Genomic DNA, 9,303 nt, shown 5'->3' with positions numbered 1-9,303 from the left:
GTCAACTATGCTAGAGCCTATAATAGCTTGTGGCTGCACACGGAAGTTTCTAGTATGAATAGTCTCATGATCCCTTTGAGCCTGGGTGGCGGTCCAAAAGAAAACAGGCAAGTCCTGGAATACCCAGGTGCCTCAATCCACCCAGATGTGTGTTTAAGTTGCCACCTTAGATAAACCATTAATTAACAAACTCACATCTGTCATGGAGATCACTCACCCAATCCACGTCTACTAGCATAACATGGCATAATAAGCAAACGTAGAAGTAACTCCCAAAGGTTTGATAATAAACAGGTAATAGGTACTACCTCAACTACTTCCCATCCCACAATTTAATTAGATCCTAATCATGCAATGTGTGAGGATTGATCTAATGCGGTAAAACTGGGTAGTAGGAAAGGTATGATCAAAGTGTTACTTGCCTTGCTGATGATCCGGGAAACCTAGCAATTCGAAGTAACAAATGGCGCACTCCGGGTATTCTATCGCAGACAAACAAACAAGCATACAATAAGTACTCATCTAATGCACGGGTAAAACTCAAATAAGAGATCTAACCAGAAGGTTCAACTTAAGAACTCCGGTTTGCAAAAAGAATCAAATCGAATGAAGCAACAAAAGTCAAACGGCAAAAGTAAACAACTTCGTTCTACTAATCTGTATCTAGGGCAAATTTTACAATAGCAAAAACTTGTTTAAGTTGGTTAAACGGATAAAGGGTTTCGAGATGAAACTCCAGGCGCTTGAATCGCCTGATTCAGATAAATGAGCGAAAAGTTATACTAAAAAGAAAATCGGATCAGGAATCGTGATCAGAAAAATCGCGGATTAAATCTGAGAAAAAGAAAAAAACGACGAATGTTCGCTAGAACGAACGAACGGAAGAACGCTTGCTATTTAAATAAACCGGAAAAACCGATCTATTTAAAAACAAACCGAATCTAAAAAAGTCGACGAAAAACCGTTGGTTTTTCGAAAAAAACAAAAAAAACGGCGCGGAAAATGAGGCGCTGGGGGCTGGGGTGGCTAGGGTTAGCTCCGGCTGGGCCTCTCCCCCGGCTTATATAGCCTAGCGGGCCGGGAGTCCTAGTCGGACACGACCCTAGGTCGGTTCGTTGTTTTTTTAAATAATTACGCGCAGAAGAAAAATAAAAAGAAATACTAAACGGACTCCAAAAATCCCGAAATAAACTTTCCCGGGCTTCTAAAATCAAGCCGCACAAGGTGAACATTTATTTGGGGCCTAAATGTAATTTTGAAAAACACACATTTTCCTAAACTCAAATAAAATAACGAAAAACTCCGAAATAAAATCTTATTTGATTTTATTATTAAATTCTCAATATTTCTTTATTTTGGGAAAGTCATTTTATTCCCTCTCTCATATTTTTGTAATAGAAATAATTGATGATAAAATAAATAAAATCAAATGATCCTATTCTCAAAATTTGAGAAAACTCAAATATGAAAATAATGAATTCCCCAACTCTCTCCGTGGGTCCTTGAGTTGCGTAGAAATTCTAGGATCAAAACCAAACGCAAATAAAATATGATATGCAATGATGATCTAATGTATAACATTCCAAATTGAAAATTTGGGATGTTACAAACCTACCCCCCTTAAGATGAATCTCGCCCTCGAGATTCGGGTTGGCTAGAAAATAGGTGAGGGTGGTCCTTGAGCAAATCTTCCTCTCGCTCCCAGGTGGCTTCATCCTCTGTGTGGTGGCTCCACTGAACTTTGCAAAACTTGATAACCTTGTTGCGGGTGACTCGGCTGGCAAACTCGAGAATCTTAATTGGTTTCTCCTCGTAGGTCAAATCGTTACCCAACTGAATTGTTTCCAATGGCACTGTATCTCTTAAGGGTATGTCAGCCATCTCCGCGTGACACTTCTTCAACTGGGAAACGTGTAACACATCATGAACTCCTGACAATCCTTCAGGCAATTTCAACTTGTAGGCCATTTCTCCCATACGCTCCAAAACTCGATATGGTCCTACAAATCGTGGCGCTAACTTTCCCTTAACTCCAAAACGCTTTGTTCCCCGAAGTGGAGATACTCGAAGATAAGCTCTATCTCCAACTTCGTAAACTGTCTCCTTCCGTTTAGAATCTGCATAACTTTTCTGTCTGGACTGGGCTATCTTGAGCCTATCGCGAATCAATTTCACCTTCTGTTTACACTCTTTAATCAAGTCAGGTCCAAACAACTGGCGGTCTCCAACTTCGTCCCACGACAACGGTGTTCTGCATCTCCTTTCGTACAAAGCTTCGAAAGGGGCCATCTTTAAACTGGTTTGGTAACTGTTGTTGTAAGAGAACTCTGCATATGGCAAATTGTCGTCCCAACTAGATCCATAATCTTGCGCACAAGCTCTCAGCATATCCTCCAAAATCTGATTGACTCTCTCGGTCTGTCCATCTGTCTGTGGATGAAAAGCTGTACTGAATTCTAGCCTGGTACCCAAAGTTTCATGCAACTGCTTCCAGAACTTTGAGGTAAATTGGGTTCCTCTATCTGATACGATACTCCTCGGAACTCCATGCAAACATACGATCCTGGTCATGTATATCTTTGCCAACTTAGCACTGATGTAAGTGGTCTTTACCGGGATGAAATGAGCTACCTTCGTCAACCGATCAACTATAACCCAAATCGAGTCATAGCATGAACGAGTTCTGGGTAATCCCGTGATAAAATCCATGCCTAACTTATCCCACTTCCATTCGGTATCAGAAATGTTTGTAACAATCCTGCTGGCTTCTGATGCTCTGCCTTTACTCTCTGACACACATCACAAACTGCTACATACTCCGCAATATCCTTCTTCATTCCGGTCCACGAGAAAATGTCTTTCAAATCCAAATACATCTTGGTATTTCCTGGGTGAATCGAATATGGTGAATCGTGTGCCTCTTGCAGAATCAACTTCCTAATCTCCGGGTCATTGGGCACATAAACATGGTCTTCAAACCATAGGGTGTCGTGTTCATCCTCATGAAATTCTTTAGCCTTTCCTTTGCTAAGTTTCTCCTTAATAGAGGCAATCTCCTTGTCAGTCTTCTGAGCTTCTCTGATTCTATCCATCAAAGTTGACTGAATCTCCAATGCTGCTACATAGCCTCTAGGAACTATTTCCAAACATAGTTCACGAAGATTTTCTGCTAACTCCCTTGGTATTTCTCCCGTCATTATTGTATTGACATGGCTCTTACGGCTTAATGCGTCAGCTACTACATTAGCCTTTCCGGGATGATAATGCAATCTCATATCATAATCTTTGATGAGCTCCAACCATCTCCTTTGTCTGAGGTTTAACTCCTTCTGCGTGAAAATGTATTTCAAACTCTTATGATCCGTGTACACCTCACAATGGTTTCCAATGAGGAAATGTCTCCATGTTTTCAATGCATGCACTACGGCTGCTAACTCCAAATCATGCGTGGCATAATTCAACTCATGAGGTTTCAGTTGTCTTGGGGCATATGAAACAACTCTCCCTTCCTGCATAAGCACTGCTCCAAGTCCTCGACGTGAAGCATCGCAATACACCTCATAGTCCTTGGTTTGATCTGGCAAAATCAACACTGGTGAGGTAACCAAACGTTTCTTCAACTCCTGGAAACTAGCCTCACATTCCTCAGTCCATTTGAACTTGGTATCCTTCTTCAACAACTCAGTCATAGGCTTCGCAATCTTTGAGAAATTATCAATAAATCTTCGGTAGTATCCTGCGAATCCCAGAAAACTCCGTATCTCTCCAACCGTGGTCGGTGCTTCCCATTTGGTCACGGTATCAACTTTAGCAGGATCTACTGCTATTCCTTCTCCGGATATAACGTGTCCGAGGAATCCTACTTCCTTCAACCAAAACTCACATTTGCTGAACTTGGCATACAACTGATGTTCTTTGAGCTTCTCAAGTACCAATCGCAAATGTTCCTTATGCTCTTGTTCATTCTTCGAGTAAACCAGGATATCATCAATGAACACCACGACGAACTTATCCAAAAACTCCATAAACACTTTGTTCATCATGTTCATAAAATATGCAGGTGCATTAGTCAGACCAAATGACATAACGGTATACTCGTACAGCCCATACCTGGTGGTAAAAGTTGTCTTAGGAATATCATGTTCTCGAATCTTCAATTGGTGGTACCCTGATCGCAAATCGATCTTGGAAAATACCTTAGCTCCTTGCAATCGATCAAACAGACCATTGATCATTGGTAGTGGGTACTTGTTCTTGATTGTTACTTCATTCAATCCTCGATAATCAACAACCATCCTTAATGATCCATCCTTCTTCTCCACTAGAAGTACTGGCGATCCCCAAGGCGAAGAACTTGGGCGAATATATCCTTTATCCAGTAACTCCTTAATTTGCTTCTTAATTTCCACCAAATCCTTTGCTGGCATCCTATATGGTCTCTTTGATATTGGCCCGGTGCCTGGCAATAGCTCAATCAAAAATTCAATATCTCTATCCGGTGGCATGCCTGGCAACTCTTTTGGAAATACTTCAGGGAAATCCCTTACCACTGGTACTTCCTCCTGCACAACTCCTGTTAAGCAATTTACTTGAGCCCTCTTTGGCACATGTCAGGATACATACTTGATCCTTCTCCCTTCTGGGGTGGTAAGAAAAATTGACTTACTAGCACATTCAATATTCCCTTCATACTTTGACAACCAATCCATGCCTAATATCACATCCAGTCCTTGGGATTCCAATACTATTAGGTTTGAGGGAAAAACATAGTTACCAATCCTTAATGGTAACCGACCACACCATCGACTAGCCATATATTCTGCTCCAGGCGAGGTTACTAACATGGGTGACCTAAGGGCTTGGGTTGAAAGGTTATACTTATCCACAAATCCCCTTGAGATGTATGAATGCGATGCGCCAGTATCAAAAAGAACGAGTGAAGTAAATGACTTAACCAAAAACTTACCTATTACTGCATCAGGCTGAGCTTCAACCTCCTCCACGTTAACGTGGTTCACCTGTCCCCTGTTGAAAGGGTTCGGCTTCTTCCCAGAGCTTCCATTGCCATTTCCGTTTTGTAATTCAGGGCATTCATTGGCATAATGTCCGGTCTTCGAACACTTAAAACAAGTGACCTGGCTCAGGTCCTTCTTGGCTGGGGTTGATGGGTTGGTGTGATTCTGGCCGTTGCTTCCTCCATTCCCATTACCATTCCCGGTGCCATTGTGATTGTGCGAGCTACCTCCTCCATGGGTATGCTGAAAATGTCCTCCCGGTCTAGGGGTAAAACGTGGCTTCTGCTGAGCTCCTGAATTGTACTTCCCTTGTCCATACTTCCTCTTGCGGTTCTCAATTTTTTGCTGCTTGCCTTCAATCATAAGAGCGCGATCTACCAACTCCTGATAGTTGTTGAAGGTTTCTACCATCAACTGCATGCTTAACTCATCATTCAGTCCTTCTAGAAACTTCTCCTGCTTCGCTGCATCCGTAGCGACGTCATCTGGGGCATAACATGCTAACTTACTAAAGTCCTCCACATACTGGCCTACTGTCCGTCCTCCTTGGCGCAAGTTGCGAAACTCATGCTTCTTCATGGCCATAGCTCCTGCTGAAACATGGGCAGTACGAAAAGCCTGCTGAAACTGGTCCCATGTGACAGTGTCGACAGGGAAAGTGGCTGTGAAATTCTCCCACCATGATGCTGCGGGTCCTTCAAGCTGATGTGCGGCAAACTTCACCTTCTCCGCATCTGTGCATCCTGCTGTGGTCAACTCTCTAGCTGTCTTGCGGAGTCAATCATTTGCTACTATCGGCTCGGTGCTACTGGAAAACACCAGCGGATTCAGCCTAAGAAAACGGGCTAAGTGATCAACAGGTGGTGGTGGTGGTGGGTTGTTGTTGTTGTTCCCCTGATTCCGATTCTGAACTAGAAACTGCATCAATGTGTTCTGCTGCTGGATCAACTAGGTGAGCTCCGATGGAAAGGTAAATCCGGGGTCACGTCTCGGAGGCATCTGAGGGTTTAGAAAAGATGAGATGTAAGAATAGAGGGGGTCTAAAGAGAAAACACTACCCATATGCACATGAGGCAAAAGCAAACAATTCACTTCATTCAATCAAACAAGGGCATACAATCGATCTAGCTATCGTAAAAGTGCTCGGACTACTATATTTACATGGTGGACTACTACTACTGATGAGGTGGTCTACTAGAAATATTCTTCGGTTGCTGACTCCATGATATCTGCTCCAGCTTCATCAACATAATCATCATCGCTATCATCTGGATCCGAATCGGTGTCGTCGATGATGATGATGTAGTCTTCCGGGCGAATCTCCTTGGGTTCTTCATCTTCATCTACTGGTGTAGGGCCTCCCATAAATATCCCGATCTTCATTGTTAAGTTGGCATTCTTGTCCACCAATACTTCAATTTCCTCTTCATAATCTTCAGGTGTAGCCTTGAGTTCTTCCTCCAGTTCCTTGATTCTTGTCTTAGCCTTCTTCAGATCATCATGTCGGCGCACATCTGGTTCTCCTGTCGTCGAATGTGCTGGTTTAACTCCTGGATAAAAGCTGCAATTGATCTATCCTTCCGGGTGCTGATCATCTCCCAGTGCTCATCTCGGCGCCCACAAATCTGGTAGATAGTATCCTTGAGATCATTGCGGTAGACTTCTCCAATGCGTCCCATGGCGATGTGTGCTGCCATGCTCTTTCCTAGACTCCAAGTTGGTGCATCAAAAGAAAACTCTATGGGCTCAGTGACTGGCATGAACGTCCTTCCTGGAACTTGAACTTGAATCATCCAGCGCTCTTCTTCTGGTAAAGTGGCATTGTAGGTTCCGGTGAAGCTTGGTACTCCTATGTTCATGTATCTAGTGACTTCCTTCAAGTGACGACCAAAGGGTGTATCTTCATCCGGTTGTGTGAACTTGTTCCTTGCATCCGCCATCCTAAAAGAATAGAAAAGAGGAGAGGTCAGAAGAGAAGAGAGTGAGTAGTGATCTAGATCTTTAGCTTAGTGGTCGTGTCCTACAGTCAGCGTGTGCTCTGATACCATCTCTATAGCGACCAGACCTCAAACAGTCTGATCTCTGTGCTCCGGTGTCATCCCCGGATCAGTAATGCTGACACCACACAGTACTCGGAGGATTTATAACAGAGTAGCAATCACACACTTATTACATCGAGTGTCTCCATAGAGAACTTATTACAATAAATATGGATTAAGGCCATCTAATAACGATAACAGCGGAAGGCTTGGAAGATAAGTGAGTCCATCAACTCCAACGGCATCACTGAGTATAGAACCACGACCTAAAAACTCCTTAATCGTCGTCTGAAAAATCCGCAACATTAACGTTGCAGCCCGAAACGGGTCAGCACATGGAATATGCTGGCAAGGTAACACATAAAGGGTAATGGAATGAAACAGCTATACTATATGCATATTTGGCTGGTGGAAAGCTCTATGGTTACAGTTTTGCTTAAAGCCAATTTTTCCCTACTTCAAAGGAATAAATTTAATTACTATCATGGTGGTTGTTAAACATTGAGAATGGTTGACAGCATTCTCAATCCCAATTAAGCATCAACATTAAACAAAACCCAACTAAATTAATTTAGAGTAACATGTTGAGATTCACATGATAATCCAGGTACTAGATACTCAAGATGTCCATAACCGGGGACACGGCTAACCATGATTAGTTTGTTACACTCTGCAGAGGTTTGTGCACTTTTGCCCACAAGACTCGATCGCCTCCATTTGGTTTCTCGCACTACATGGTGTTTGAGAAGACGGATGACCAAGACATAGTCTTTCAGAAGCGCTAGCACCTTACGATCGGGTAGACCGTACCACCTACATCCCCTACATCTGCTTGTCTACCATTGTAAGAGTTCGCACGACTTAGTCAACTATGCTAGAGCCCATAATAGCTTGTGGCTGCACACGGACGTTTCTAGTATGAATAGTCTCATGACCCCTTTGAGCCTGGGTGGCGGTCCAAAAGAAAACAGGCAAGTCCTGGAATACCCAGGTGCCTCAATCCACCCAGATGTGTGTTTAAGTTGCCACCTTAGATAAACCATTAATTAACAAACTCACATCTGTCATGGAGATCACTCACCCAATCCACGTCTACTAGCATAACATGGCATAATAAGCAAACGTAGAAGTAACTCCCAAAGGTTTGATAATAAACAGGTAATAGGTACTACCTCAACTACTTCCCATCCCACAATTTAATTAGATCCTAATCATGCAGTGTGTGAGGATTGATCTAATGCAGTAAAACTGGGTAGTAGGAAAGGTATGATCAAAGTGTTACTTGCCTTGCTGATGATCCGGGAAACCTAGCGATTCAAAGTAACAAACGGCGCACTCCGGGTATTCTATCGCAGACAAACAAACAAGCATACAATAAGTACTCATCTAATGCACGGGTAAAACTCAAATAAGAGATCTAACCAAAAGGTTCAACTTAAGAACTCCGGTTTGCAAAAAGAATCAAATCAAACGAAGCAACAAAAGTCAAACGGCGAAAGTAAACAACTTTGTTCTACTAATCTGCATCTAGGGCAAATTTTACAGTAGCAAAAACTTGTTGAAGTTGGTTAAACGGATAGAGGGTTTCGAGACGAAACTCCAGGCGCTTGAATCGCCTGATTCCGATAAACAAGCGAAAAGTAATACTAAAAAGAAAATCGGATTAGGAATCGCGATCAGAAAAATCACGGATTAAATCCGAGAAAAAGAAAAAAACGATGAACGTTCGCTAGAACAAACGAACGGACGAAAGCTCGCTATTTAAATAAACCGGAAAAACCGATCTATTTAAAAACAAACCGAATCTAAAAAAACCAACGCAAAACCGATGATTTTTTGAAAAAATAAATAAAAAAACCGGCGCGGAAAACGAGGCGGCGAACCTCGGGCGGCGTGTGGCGGCGGCGGGGTGGTGGCGGTGACGTCGGCGGCGGCGGGCGCTGGGGGCTAGGGCGGCTAGGGTTAGCTTCGGCTGGGCCTCTCCCCCGGCTTATATAGCCTAGCGGGCCGGGAGTCTTAGTCGAACACGGCCCTAGGTCGGTTCGTTGTTTTTTTTAAATAATTACGCGCAGAAGAAAAATAAAAATAAATACTAAGCGGACTCCAAAAATCCCTAAATAAAATTTCCCAGGCTTCTAGAATCAAGCCGCACAAGGTGAACATTTATTTGGGGCCTAAATGCAATTTTGAAAAACGCACATTTTTCCTAAATTCAAGTAAAATAACGAAAAACTCCAAAATAAAATCTT

The sequence above is a fragment of the Triticum urartu genome, chromosome 3 (assembly GCF_003073215.2).
Source record: "Triticum urartu cultivar G1812 chromosome 3, Tu2.1, whole genome shotgun sequence".
Taxonomy (NCBI): Eukaryota; Viridiplantae; Streptophyta; class Magnoliopsida; order Poales; family Poaceae; genus Triticum; species Triticum urartu.
The sequence above is the reverse complement of the archived record's forward strand: the minus strand, read 5'-3'. Positions refer to the sequence as shown.